Source organism: Pseudophryne corroboree, chromosome 4 (genome assembly GCF_028390025.1).
Source record: "Pseudophryne corroboree isolate aPseCor3 chromosome 4, aPseCor3.hap2, whole genome shotgun sequence".
NCBI lineage: Eukaryota > Metazoa > Chordata > Amphibia > Anura > Myobatrachidae > Pseudophryne > Pseudophryne corroboree.
The window spans coordinates 401,608,823-401,623,978 of record NC_086447.1 but is presented as its reverse complement, the minus strand read 5'-3'; the positions used below and the strand labels follow the sequence as shown (position 1 = coordinate 401,623,978).

At 46.8% G+C, this 15,156-nt stretch overlaps 1 protein-coding gene across 3 annotated transcripts in view; it reads right to left on the bottom strand.

Moving 5' to 3' along the window:
• PHF3 (PHD finger protein 3) overlaps positions 1-14,406 on the bottom strand; it is a 322,047-nt gene extending 307,641 nt beyond the window's left edge. The window contains exon 1 of one of the 3 annotated variants that reach the window (XM_063916746.1): positions 14,269-14,406. The gene's annotated coding sequence lies outside the window, so the exon portion shown is untranslated. Of the gene's footprint in view, positions 1-13,026; positions 13,506-14,091; positions 14,212-14,268 lie in introns of those variants that run through there. The other 2 variants (XM_063916748.1, XM_063916749.1) reach the window with 2 other exon arrangements.
• Positions 14,407-15,156: the final 750 nt, after the last annotated feature.

Sequence of the window (15,156 nt, the reverse complement as noted above, 5' to 3'; positions counted from 1 at the left end):
ACAAATCCCAGGGGCCAGGTAGCCATGGCCCCTAGATTCTGCTGCTTGTCTATCAGATTTTAGAGGGAGGAAGCAAATCCTCTTCAACCCCAGCGGGTATTTTTGGAGGAGTGCCTGTATTGTGGCGGCCATTTCTTGCACAGGAGTGCATGTGCTGAATGTCTGCTCCGGCCTGCGCTCACTGTTGTGCCTTCTGTCCCATCCTGCTCTGTCTGCTGTCTCCAAACTTCGGTTGCACAGAGATCTCCAATAAGAGGGTCTATGCATGCCCAGAGATTGCAGCTTCGGAGGGGTAGTGATGTGGGCGCAGGGTAGGAGGGATTGTTTGCCTGGGGGGAGGCAATGGAGTGGTTGTTTGTCTGGAGGTACCACCTTCAACTGTATGGCCGTGATTTTTGTCCCGCGGGGGTTAGCTGCTCATTAATGTGTCCGCGCGGGGTGGGGGGTGGTTTACCTGCAGTGAGGATGCGGAGGGCTAATATGCCGGGGGCATGCCCCCTTGGCTGTTTTGCCTGGAGGTGTGGGGGAAGCTGGGCAGTAATGTGGCTTCGGACATTTTTTATTTATCTATTTATTTATTAATTATTTTTTTTGGGGGGGGGGGGTCTGGCTCCTTTCATTCTGGCTTCTAGATTATAGAAAAATATGTCAAGCTTTGGCTTAATTGAAGGTCCAATGCCTGGCCCTATATTTACTAAAACAGCTAAGGAGCAATTTAATTGTTCTTTGGCAACGAACAAATAGAGGGCAACTACAAGCAGCAATTCAATTGTTCTGCAGTTGGGGATCGAGTGCCGCCATTTTTTTTTATTTTTTTTTTGCAGCCTCCAAAGGTGGTGAGCAGAAATGTGTAAAAAGTTTATAGTTTTTGGCACCAAAACAGGACTGTCTGCAACAGAGCCAGGACTTTAGTCAGGTTTAGCAGCTTTATGCAGCTAAACCCTATGCTTTTGGGCAATCAGAAGTAATGGGTGCCTGATCGGAGCAACAACTGAATTGCTCAGAAGGAGCGCCCATTACTGAGCACCAGATAAAACAACAACCCTAAAAGTCTTCCTTTTCGCAATTAATTTTTTTTTTTAAATAAATGTATAACGAGATGAAAAAATAAAATAAAAAAGTGCTATGAATGTTAGTCTTAGCCTAAATGTAGCAGCATAGTTGAGGAGTCACACTAAACAACATGACAACATGGAGAGAATGCAACAGTTTTGCTGATGGGTTCGAGTCCCTTGGGCAAAGTACTTTTTTAATATTTTTAATAACAACGAATACGCCCCCTTCCAACTTGCTCGCTGAATGCAAGACAATTGCACCTTATTTAAAATAAAATATATGTATATGTATATATATATATATATATATGTGTTCCCTCGAGAAATTGTAGTGGGCAGGGTGCCGGAGTATGGGGGCATATGTGTGTGCGTGTGGCGTGCCCGAAACAGGGCGTGGCCATACATAATAGGGGGCATGGCCATGCAACGTCACTAAAGTGGCTAGTGCAGCCCACAGATGTTTCTACAGGGGGCGTGGGCGGCGTCACTGTTGGGGGCGTGCCCAGCACCTACGGAGGTGCTGGGCTTCCCCCAAGCTCTCTCCCACAGCGTAAATGGATGCCGTACGCATGCGCACGGCATCTTTACACGCTGGGAGGGCAGGAAGCGGGCGGCTGTTTTAGCAGGGCGCCATTGAAAGGGCAGGGCGGATTTTGCCCTTAAAAAAAAAAAATCGGGCGCGGCGCCTTGCTAAAACAGCCTAGCGTGAACACTAATATATTTAGAGATAAATTTACAGGTGAAATTAACCCTATATAGTTTGTGAACTGAAGTAATATTGTTATGTTGTGTGGTTTAGTAATGACTTTACACCTGAGATGTTTTGAATATGTGGGAAACATCTGAATTTATATTGTTAACATAGAGATGCAGTTATACTTGAGCACAAGTGTGTTACTTAGAATTTCAGTGAGTCTCCATGATTGGCCAGAAAATCTAGACATTAGGATAAATGTGGAGCCAGTAATGTTTGGGACACACCCCCTGATGAAGTCCTAGAGTGACGAAACTGGTTGGGCGTGGTTTAAAGCACGTGAGTGGCATGGTGACGTCACCTGCCTGGTCCAGTGGACGCCAGACGAGCAAGTATCTATGCTGGTTGCAGTGATTGAGATTGTGGTACCAGCAGCCATCGGAGGCACTGGAATACAGTTTTCACACTGTTGATTTTAAACTGTGATGTATGTGATCTTTATATTTGCGTGTTACTCACTGAGTGCACCCTCTATTCTTTTACAGTGTGTGTGTGTGTGTGTGTGTGTGTGTGTGTGTGTGTGTTTCATTCAATCTAATCAAGCCTTATACTCCAGCTAACAGAGTATAAATTTTAGTTTTTTCAATACATACTGTATAAGAGTACCTATTTGCCGTGATTCAATTATGCGGAGATCAACAATAACCGTTTATTTATGAAAATACATTAATAAAAAAAATACATGTTATAAATTTGCATATACATATATATACATATATATATATATATATATATATATATATATATATATATACACACATACACACACACACACACACACAGGTTGAGTATCCCTTATCCAAAATGCTTGGGACCAGACATATTTTATTTTCTGTATTTTGGAATAATTGCATACCATAATGAGATATCATGGTGATGGGATCTAAATCTAAGCACAGAATGCATTTATGTTTCATATACACCTTATACACACAGCCTGAATGCAATTTTAGCCAATATTTTTTATAACTTTGTGCATTAAACAAAGTGTGTCTACATTCACACAATTCATTTATGTTTCATATACACCTTATACACACAGCCTAAAGGTCATTTAATACAATATTTTTAATAACTGTGTGTACTAAACAAAGTTTGTGTACATTAAGTCATCAAAAAACAAAGGTTTCACTATCTCACTCATTAAAAAAAAGTCCATATTTCAGAATATTTGGATATGGGATACTCAACCTGTATGTATATGTATATTTTATATATATATATATATATATATATATATATATATATAAACAGAAAGTTCAGCACTCACCATAGCAAGCTCACTTATCCTCACAACATCAATAAATAAATGATGGGGGTTTAGTTAGTGAATTGGCCAATGCACGGAAGCCTGCATACCGCTCGCCAAGGTACCCCACCTTATGAGTGGTGAGTGCAGATATTGCACCCTGCTTCTGGGGTGGCGAGTGCTGTGGTTTTCTAGATTTGTTTGTATATTACGGGGTTAATCTTTGGTTAACTCTTATTAACCGTGGTCACAGGCCTTTTCATGCACCCCTGTGTAATCTCACTTGTTCTAAACCTGTGTCAGCTGCTCCTGAGTAATTTATCAGCCAGTGTAAGGTGACTAGTGTACCTTTAAAAGCCATAAGATGCATGGCAGATACACATTAAACCTAGTGGGCATGTGTGCAGTATATTATGTGTGATACAGTTGCCAGGTTTTAATTTTTGAGACTTTGTAATAGTGTAGGACCTGCATGAAGGTGGGGTACTTTGGCGAGCGGTATGCAGGCTTCCGTGCATTGGCCAATTCACTAACTAAACCCCCATCATTTATTTATTGATGTTGTGAGGATAAGTGAGCTTGCTATGGTGAGTGCTGAACTTTCTGTTTGTATATATTTGGGTTGGTGGCCATGGGCTGCATGCACCCCACCCTATGAGTGGTGAGTGCAGATATTGCACCCCGCTTCTGGGGTGGCGAGTGCTGTGGTTTTCTAGATTTGTTTGTATGTATATATATATATATATGTGTATGTATATATATATATATATATATATATATATATATACACATACACACACATACATACACACACAAGAAAGATTTTCACATGCACCGTCATAGTAACCAGTCACAGCACTATAGATAAGACACTGGAGCCCACTGGCACAACAGTAGTGCCCAATCAGTGTAGTAACTGGTTACCAGATTCAAGTGCAGGAACGGAATATTATCATAATTCTCATTTCTCTAGCATCCATAAGGGATATTGGGGACATATTACTACGATGGGCATAGACGGGGTCCAAAGGAGCCAGTGCACTTTAAATTTCTTCAACTGGGTGTGCTGGCTCCTCCCCTCTATGCCCCCTCCCACAGGCAGTTTAGAAAAAAGTGCCCTCAGGACAGGATGCACACTCTGCTAGCCAGAGTTTTCTTCTTCATTTTATTTAAAACGTTTGTTTATTTCGGTATGCTGTTTGGGCAACAGCATACCTGCGCCGTGGGAGTAAGAGGGGGGGGGGGGGGGGAACGGTCACCGGCCTTGCGCGGTGCAGAGCAGCTTCACCGCTGCAGGACCATCGTCCTGAGGGGTTGTTTGTTCAGAGGGGCACTGGCCCTTGGCAGTCGCAACCACAGCCCACCACACACCCCTAACAGATGCCTGAAGGTGAACGTCGGTGGTGAGTACAAACCCGGGGGCCCCGCTAGGGAGGGATCCCCCGGTTCAAGGTGCGGCTGTCGTACGGGTGAGGAATACGGGTTCCTCCTGGGGAGGGCCCACTATAGCCCCTGTGTAAAGCTGGCTAGCGGTTGGCTGAAGTAAGCATTCATGTGAGGTTACAGCATGTTTTGGAGACATTGCCAGTAAAAATATATTCAGTAGCTCCAGCGCCATTACGGGGGGCGGAGCTACATCTGAGCAGGCTCAGCTGCATTTTGGCACCTTCCTCTGCATAAGCAGAAGACTCATACAGATCCTCCAGACGCTGACACACGCTGGATCACTGGTACCAGGTGTAGTTTAGGGGGAGAGCCGCTATTTGTGCACATTACTTATTCCTAAAGGAGAAATCGTTGTAAACATCAGTTTTCACTGATATAAAAATGCTGACAGCCTCACTGGGGTTCTCTAGTATTGGGTGTGCTGGTGGATTCTCTTCCTCTGTGTCTCCTCTCACATACAATAGGGTAGGCTTGCATTGAAAAACGGTCTGTATTTTAGGTGTATTGTTGTGTGTTACTTTTCATCATGGTAAAACACAAGTTATGCAGTATGTGTAACACCAGATTCTCCCCACTCTTATCTGGTTCCATTTCATGTGAGCAGTGTAGTCAGTCCTCACAAAACGTTGAGGAGAACGTGGGGTAGGGTCACGAGCCTTCCTGGCTGAGTGCAATAAAAACTATGATGTCCGATATGTCATCTCAGCTCACTGCAAATGCCCACAAAACACAAGAACTGTAACAAGAAGTAGCAGATCTAGCTGCCAGGGCTGATGTTCCCCATCCCCCTCTCTCTACTGCAGGTCCACATAAACATGCTTTACCTGCACTTCTATTAGATACTGATGATAATATACAGGATGATGGGGACGATGTGGATCCCATAGATGGGTATTCACTCCTACACAGGGTACTGAACCCCTCATTTTAGCTATAAGGGATGTGCTAAAGCTTCCCCTAGAGGACGCTGCAAATCAGCAGTTTTTCCTCCCTGAAAACTGACTGTCACATTTCCTGATTCTAAAGAATTAGATGATTTATTTAAGCTAGCCTGGAAAAATCCAGATAAGAAATATCAGGTGTCAAAACTGTTTTTGCATACATTCTTCTTTGCCCCCGAGGGCAGGAAAGTTTTGGGAAGAATCTCCGGATGTAGATGTCTCAGTCTCTCGCCTCTCTAAGAAGGCGGTACTCCCGGCTCCGTGCTCCTTTACAGTAAAGGACACGGGGGATAGAAAAATTGAGACCACACTAAACTCTATCTACATTGCTGCAGGTATATCTCAAAGACCGGTCATTGCAGGTTGCTGGATGACACATGCAATTCATTCCTGGGCTACTCAAATTCAGGAGGGTCTCTCGGGTGACATGACCCTGGTTATTACGGTAACTTTCCTAAAACACATTCAGGACACGGCGAAAGTCATCTGTGACTCCCTCAAGAGATTGGCAATATTAATGCTAGGACCACTGCTATGGCTGTGTCAGCACGCAGAGCCGTATGGTTGTGTCAGTGGATTGCAGATGCCGACTCCAAGCACAATGTGAAATATCTTCCCTTTGCAGGTGAATGGCTCTTCAGAGGCAAATTGGACATATGGATCTCCAAAGTTACTGCTGGGAAATCCACGTTGCTTCCCTCGGGGGCTCCAACTGCTAGACAGACCTACCCGGGACCGCCTACTCAGTCCTTTCGGTACACCAGATTTTGATCTAGGGCCAGGTGCATCCAATGCAGCTAGAGACACTAGAGGTAAACCTAAGAAACCAGCCGTTGCTGGCTCTCAGGAACAGAGCACCAGTTCAGCTTCCGCGAAAATCTCAGCATGACGGTGCCCGCCCACCCAGGAGAATCTTGATTTGTGAGATCGGTTACGTCACTTCAGCCACATCTGGGAAAATTCCTGCCAGGACGACTGGGTAAGGGACCTTATTTCTCAGGGTTACAAGCTGGAGTTCGACGGTGCTCCTCCCCAACGATTTTTCAAATTTAGCTTACCAGCTTTGAAAAATATGGGTGTTACGCTACTACTGGCCATCATAAAGTTGGTCCAGTCCCAAGTCATTGTTACAGTACCCTTGCAACAGGAAGGACAAGGTTACTACTCCAGTCTGTTCGTATTGCCAAAACCAGATGGGTCCGAGAGGCCAATTTTGAATCTGAAGTCCTTGAATCCTTACCTAAGGGTTTTCAAATTCAAGATGGAATCTTTGAGAGCAGTGATCGCAGGCCTGGAACAATAGGAATTCCTAGTGTCCCTGGATATCAAGGACGCCTACCTCCAAATCCCAATTTGGCCTCCTCATCAGGCCTATCTGAGGTTCACCCTGCTGAATGATCACTACCAGTTCCAGGCATTACCCTTCAGCCAGTCTACAGCTCCGAGGGTGTTCACAAAGGTGATGGTGGAAATGATGTTCCAGCTCAGAGTCCAGGGGGTCAACGTGGTCCCTTACCTGGACAATCTCCTGATAAAAGAGAGTTCCAGGGCGCTTCTACTGCTCCATATAGATCGCACTATTCACCTTCTGTCCCACCACGGGTGGATCCTCAATCTACAGAAGTCCCACCTGCAGCCATCCCAGCGGCTCCTGTTTTTGGGAATGCTACTGGATACTGTAGCGCAGAAAGTGTTCCTGCCAGAGGACAAAGTGAGAGCTCTCCAGGAAATGGTTCGCATGGTTCTCCGACTGACTCGAGTATGCATTCATATTTGCAGAAGATTGTTGGGAAAGATGGTAGCCTCATACGATGCCATTCAGTATGGAAGACCCTTTCAATTGGACATCCTGAACAAGTGGTCCGGTTCCCATTTTCATATGCACCGGATGATTCAACTGTCACCCCAGGCCAGGATTTCACTCCTGTGGTGGCTGCAATCTTCCAATCTCCGGGAAGGTCGACACTTCAGGATTGGATTCTCCTCACGACGGATGAGAGTCTGAGAGGATGGGGAGCCATCAACCAAGGGGTGCAGTTCCAGGGCAGGTGGTCTGCCCAAGAGGCACTACTTTCTATCAACATTCTGGGACTTCGGGCTATCTACAATGCTCTGATTCAGGCCTCCCTTCTGCTCCGGGATCAGGCAATTCAGGTACAGTCAGACAACGCCACGGCTGTGGCGTACATCAATCGACAAGGAGGGACAAAAAGCCGGGCTTGCATGCGAGAAGTATCAAGAATACTCCTCTGGGTGGAAAGAAACGCAAGAGCACTGTCTGCAATCCTCATTCCGGGAGTGGACAACTGAGAAGTAGACTTCCTGAGTCGCCACGATCTCCAACCAGGGAAGTGGGGCCTACATCCTCAGGTGTTTTAACAGATCGACAGGTGGGGTTGCCCCCAGATCAACATGATAGCATCTCGCCTCCACAACAAACTTTGCAACTAATGCTCGTGAACCAGAGACCCTCAGGCGTGCGCAGTGGATGCACTGACGTCACCTTGGCCTTACCAGCTGGTTTACGTATTTCCTCCGATTCCGTTGATCCCAAAGGTGCTCAAGAGGATCCGGCATCAAAGAGTACAAGCACTTCTGCTTGCCCCGGAGAGCGTGGTATGCGGATCTTCTGGGAATGTCCGTAGAAGACCCTTGGCCTCTGCCAGTAAGAAGGGATCTTCAGCAAGGTTCGTTCGTCTACCCGGACTTACGGTGGCTTTGTTTGATGGCATGGAAGTTGAGCGGAACATCCTAGCTCACAAGGGACTTTCCAAAAAGGACATTGCCACTATGGTGCAAGCCAGGAAACCTGTGACGTCAAAACATTATCGTATTATCTGGCGGAGACATGTCTCCTGGTGCGAGGAACGCACATTTCCATCTGCCGAATTCCACTTGGGTAGAGTCCTTCGTTTCCTGCAGGCTGGGATCCATTAAGGTCCAGATTTCAGCTCTTTCAATCTTCTTCCAAAAGAAGTTGGCTATGCTGCCTGAAGTTCAGACCTTTTTGCTAGGGGTGCTTCAAATACAACCTCCGTTTGTACCACCTACGGCACCTTGGGATTTTGATGTTGTGTTATGATTTCTGCAGTCCTCCTGGTTTGAACCTCGGATGACGGGGTGGAAGACAAGTACCTCACGTGAGCCCAGTGATGTTACTGGCCCTGGCTTCGGCTAGGCATGTCTCGGAATTGGGGGCCTTATCGTGTAAAGGGGGGTACTCACGGAGCGATCGCTGCTTAAAATCTAAGCAATCTGACTAGATTGCTTAGATTTTAAGCACGATCACTCCGTGTGTAGCCCCCTCAGCGATAGCGATGCGCAGCCCCGCGCATCGCTATCGCTGCTGCTAGATTGGCCTGCATGCAGGCCAATCTAGCGGGTCGCTCACTTCACCCGCTGGGTGAAGTGAGCGGCCCCCCGTCTCCCCCCGCACGCTCAGCACAGATCGCGCTGTGCTGAGCGCCGGGAGAGATGTGTGCTGAGCGGTTCGCTCAGCACACATCTATCTGACATCGGCCAGTGAGTACTGGCCTTAAGAGTCCTTACTTGGTCTTTTACGAGAACAGAGCGGAGCTCAGGACTAGACAGCAGTTCCTGACGAAGGTAGCCTCTGCAATTCATTTGAATCAATCTATTGTGATCCCATCCAGTTCTGCTACTTCTGGCACTGGATGCGGTGCAAGCCTTGAAGATCTATGTCAAGAGGACGCCACCCTTGAGGAATAGCACCCTCACAAACCCCCGTGACAAAACATCGCCAGCTTTACCCACCACCAAACCTCTAGTGGTAACAGATCCCAGTGGCAAAGCCTCCTCACCCAAGTGTCAATGCAACCCCCCCACACACACACACACACACACTGTTTAGTGCTACCCACCTTCAAGTGTCCCTATGCGTGTAATTTTGTTTATTTTTATTGTATAATTCCCCCCCAGCTAGTAATATCCACCTCATTTCAAGTGATTACCCCCTCCCTCCCCACCTCGCTGCAGAGATAGCCCAGCGGAGCGTGGGGCAGGGGGGGCTGATCATCAGTCCACTCTACTGCAGCTGATCTCTGCACACGCAGAGATAAGCATAGACGTATGGGGAGGGGAACTACCTTCCTCTCCCACCACTTTCAGTTCCGGCGCATGCGCTCTAGAATGCCACTTGCAAGGCATTCTAGGAAGCAATTTCGGGAGTAAGGTCGGCAGTCAGAGACCGCCTCGTCTCTCTCAGGGGACCGCTGCAAATGTAGGAAGTCCATTCTGTACTTGTTCATAACGGATTTCCTCCATTTAAAACGGGGGACCCAGCGGGCGATCTAGATGTATGTGATGCTACCAAGAGGTGACAGACACCTGGCTGTGGTCACATCACATACAGTCAAGTAGTTAAAAGATATATTTTTATAGTTTAACAAATAAATAATAAAATGTAAAAAAAAAAAAAAAAAACTGATTGGGGATGGTGATATATCAGACAGAGAGGGAGGTGCAGGGTGTTAAAGAGAGGAGCGGGGTGGATCGGTAAGGAGTGGCTCGGTGGAGTAGAGGAATGAGCAGTGCAGGTGTCAGAGCGGGGGTTACTTCAGCAATAAGAAATATATGTTTATATATGGATTGCTTTTCTATTTTTTTATAAGCTGACAGGGGCTGATGCCAGCGGGAGGGGAGGAGGTGCCACTGGACACAGTGGGGTCAATTCAATTTGGCGACAGTACAATAGCGCCGGGAATCAGCTCCCGCCGCTATTCAATTCTGCTCGAGTTAAGTCGGCGAATGCCCGTTCTCCAAGACTTAACAGGTTGATTTGTCGGGAGAACAGGCATTCTCCGACTTAACTGCCCGGCATATGCTGATTCCCAACAGAATCAGCCTTGCGTCAGCCGCGCCAGCACTTTCGGCAGATTTCTGCTCGAGAAGAAATCCCAACAATTAAGTGTCACATGGCGCTGTATTGAATAGCACCAGGAGCTAATTCCCGGTGTTATTCAACTGTCGGCAAATTGAATTAACCCCAGTGATTGGGACATGCTGGAGCTGCATGGCTTCTCCCTGCCAGTGGATGCTCCCACAGTGGATGACCCCGGCGGTTTCTGCTCTCTGCAGCCACCGGGTGTATGTTCACAGTGGGAGCAGGTAGCACTGGATGACCCCGACAGCTTCTGCTCTCTGCAGCCGCCTGGTGTATGCGCTCACAGTGGGGGCAGGTAGCACTGGATGACCCCGACAGCTTCTGCTCTCTGCAGCCGCCTGGTGTATGCGCTCACAGTGGGGGCAGGTAGCGCTGGATGATGCTGGATGATGCTGGGGGGGGGGGGTTGCCACAGGTAGTCCAATCACTGCGACCAGCAGTAATCAGGACACACTGTGGGAGGAGCCAAGGGTGCAAGGGGATCAGGAGGTTTCTTTGAGATTGGCGGCTATGGGAAAATTATCTTCCCACAGAAGCAAAGTACACATTACTAATGCTGGCCATACACTTGTGCGATACCCCACGACGCGACATCGTGGGGCATCGCACCGGCAGTTCAGGTGCAATGAAATCGCACCTGAACTGCCAAAGTGATTACCATGCGATCATGCGATAGATCGCATGGTAATCACATGGTGGGCACATCACCGCCGAGTGAGAGCGGCCTCAGGCCGCTCCCGGCGGGTGTCCATCGCACAACGCAGTGAGATATCTCATGTGGGCTTAAAACCACATGCGATCGCACTGCGATGCAAGAAATATTAAGTGCAGCACATAATATCTTGAGACGCGATATTCGACCGGCGTGCCCGCGCATCGCGTCTCAAGGTACTAAAATGTGCATACAATCCTTCGATTTCTCTCACAGATGTGGTCAAAATCGAAGGCTAGTATCGATAATCTCATAAGTGTATGGGCAGCATTACTGGTCGCATCAGAGGCGACCATGTCAGGAAAAGCCCAGCCTGGTGTGGTCGCATTTGATGCGACCATGCCAGACAAGTGGTTAGTATACAGTTTGTCTGGTTTACTAATGACTTTAAACTGAGATTACTGTGTTTTGAATATGTGGGAAGCATCTGAATTTATAATGTTAACATAGAGATGTAGCTATACTTGTTCATAGGTGAGTTACTTATATTTGAGTCTCCATGACTGGGCAGAAAATTTTGACATTAGGATAAAATGTGGAGCCAGTAAGGTTTGGGACACACCCCCTGATGAAGTCTTAGATCACTGGCTGGGTGTGATGTGAAGACGTGAGTGGTGTGGTGATGTCATGTGCCAGGTCCAGTGGACACAAGGTGAGCGAGTGTCTATGGTGGTTGCAGAGACTGTTTTAACGCTATTAATTTCAAACTGTGATGTATGTGCGCTTTTATTCTTTAGTAAAGTTATACTTAAGGCCCATACACACTAGCCGATTTTGAGCTCAAAGTAGCTCAGTTTTGGCATTTTGAGCTCAAACTCAGCCAGTGTGTAGGGCCGGGCGATGAGCGCTGATGCGCGCTCCTGCATCATCACTGGCCGCCACCGTCCGTAAGGCTGTTTTACTAGCCGAGTGAACCACTTTCCACGGTCTCCTACTGTGGAAAGATCACCCCCCATGAACATTGCTGGGCACAGTGAAAAATAGCTCAGTGTGTATGCATGGAGCTATTTTCCTGCCAGTGATGTTTACATTATCACCCAGCATACACACTGGGCAAAACCACCCAGTGTGTATGCACCTTTACATGTTACTAACAGAGTATTACATGTGCTGGAAACTGTTGCCTCTGGTTAAGGTTAAGTGGAGGTGGCTGCACTGACTTTGGTTACCATTGGAAACGGACAGTAAAAAAAAAAAAAAAAAAGAAGAATGGACTAATTTGCGCATCCAACTGCTACTAACCTATATGTATATATTTATAAAAAATAAATAATAGTAAAAAAAAGTTGACATTAAGGGGTATTTCAAATGTTTTTCCCTGCAGCCACCACTAGATGGCACCCGACGGAGAAATTCAATTGTAGCTCTGTTGCGAGATTAGCCGCTGGGAGACACATTTCAACTTGTATCACTTTGTCCCAGACCTTCGGATACTGCCGATACACCCTGAGCAATTTAATGAATGACAGACCAAGCTCTCATTCCGTCCTTAATTAAACTGCAAAATATCACATACGACCCACAGTAGCACACAATCATGCATACACACTACATAATATGCACGATTTGTCAATCCAATATGACAAATCGGGCAAGTATCGTTTAGGTCTGTACATGCCAAAGTCTGATAGTGATCTAACCTTCCTGCAGTCAGGCACGTCTGAGCAGGAAAAAGTACAAATGGTTGCGATCATTTATAGTTTCCTACTGGAGCAGGAATCAGCGTTAAGTGCGGATTAAGGGCTAGTTGTGGGCCATTAATTGAACGTCACTGGGCACTTTAACTGGATGTCAAATTTGTGCAGTAAAGTCTGCGGCTAACGGATTTCTCTCCTAACATTGCTATAATTTCTAGTACCCGCACTAAGGTCCATTTTTAGTCACTAGTTTATCACTGAACTGTGTGAGAAAATACACACAAACACATGGAGAAGACAGAAATTATACAATAGAGCCCTGGACCAACCCAGACTTTGAGCTGCTTTGTGAGGGGTTCCTCAGTGACAGAGCGTGCCTGGCAACCTCACACAGGGTGCAGAGTGTTTTATGGGATGCCCCCACTCTCTGTAAATGTACATTCCAATGTTCTGTCTAGAGGTGACTTCAGATAAAGACCAAGCAAGTACACGTGCAGTAATTCTGAAGTGACTTCATCCTACGGTCAGGTTGCATTGCACACTTCTGCATGGCCAGAGGACTCCAGCTGAAAAGCTGCTGAAGGAGAGCAGAACTTTATTAAAGCCCCTTCATCCACACATTATGACACTTCTAAGGAGAGATTATTTAAGGAAGCTGTAATCTAAACCAGCCTAGCTGTTTAAACAGTCAGGACAGACTGTGTGGAGTGTTTAATGTGCCGTGTCAGAACAGAGTGCTAGCTTACTAGGCACATCGGTCAAATAACTTAAAACCAATTAAATGGCACCAAAGCCAAAAGAAAGAAGAAAAAAAATGGAGCAAAGTAGATATCAATAGATGCAAACATTTCTGTCAGATACACAGACTACTAAGGAATGGTTTACCAGGGCAGCATGTGTAGTTTCCCTACCAAGCTCTAGTATAAAGTGCAGCACACTGCAGCAGAGATTAGCATCTGGTCATGTGCACAAATCATATTACTGTGCAGGCTGACATACTGTAGGTAACAGTACATGTAACTATAAACCCTACCATCTAGGAGGCGGCCAGCTGTAGCTACACAGTAGCAATACAAAGATACAGTACACGATAAAACCGAGAAGCAGGAGGAATAGACACATCACGCACTGTATAGGCATACTGATCAGGCCTCAGCAAGATAAAAACACGCATGTGCGTCCAGTTATAACCATGGGGACACTAGCATACATGACACTGAGTGCTAGACGTCGCCATGTGTATTCCACCATCATGCATGTACACAAAACACACGCAGAAACGAGCTGACATCCATTCCCTCACGCGGCCACACGGAACAGCCCCGTGTAATAGGGAACAACACATGCAGGCTCTGCACAACGTGACACCCCGCAGCAGCATTATACACACACACCCAGAAGTTGGGAGAACGGGCAATCGTCTGACGAGGCCTGCGGTCATAGCACCGATATTGGCCGTAAACACAACTTCAACCACCAGTAATTCCACAACCAACACTGAGCCCATAAGCAGTGAGCGGGTGTGCTAGTGCCTCTCATTTATGTTTCCCCCCCGCCTGCAGGTCACTTACCGAGGTGGGGGCGGTCACGGGTGACGAGCTGCTCATTTCTACGGCCTATTTCCTCGCGCGCTGCTAATCGCGAGCCAGTGCGCGTGCACACATGCCTGTCTCTCTCGCTCGCACTACCATGGTCACGTGACCCGCTGCGCGCATAACTGCTGCTGCTGCTGCAGAGAGAGGGGAGAGACGGCGGTGCCCTGCGCGCGGCCGGATGGCGGAGAGGAGCAGGAGCTGCCCTGGGCGAGCGCAGCCGCTCTCTCTCTTTTTTAAAAATATTTTATTATTGAGGGAGCTAAAGTTCTTAGAGTTATCTAACCACTCTGTAATGCACAGAGTACAAGCTATATCAACTCTGCAATATACAGCAAATCATCTTTAGGGTGTGTACACACTGTGAGATATTTTCTTTCGATTTTGACTATATAGAACAAAATCTCAAGAAAAGTAAGTGCAGATTGCAAGGTGAAAGTCACCTTGCGATCCCGATTCCATCCCGATGCGCGGTCCCGCCAGGTCGGCATCTCAAGAAAAGATAGACTGTGCAGGCAAGTCAATCCTTGCTAGATCGGTGTACTATCTAGTTCATCTCACATTTCAATTACATCTCACATAAGCCAAAATCATAAGCACACATAGTCCATATCTCAAGAAAAGTTAGTCAAGATCTGTGCTATCTGGGCTCCAGGGAGTTCAAGGGAAATCGCAAGTGAAAATCGGGCTTAGCAAGGATCTCACCATGTGTACACACCCTTCTAAAAGTTACATCTCTGAAATACAAATGGGTTAAGTCAGGGACATAGCAAGGGCCAGATTAACAATGGGGCGGCTGGAGCTCCAGCTCCAGGCCTCTACATAAAAAAAGGCCCATCACTATGGCAGCATGATTATTACTAGCCA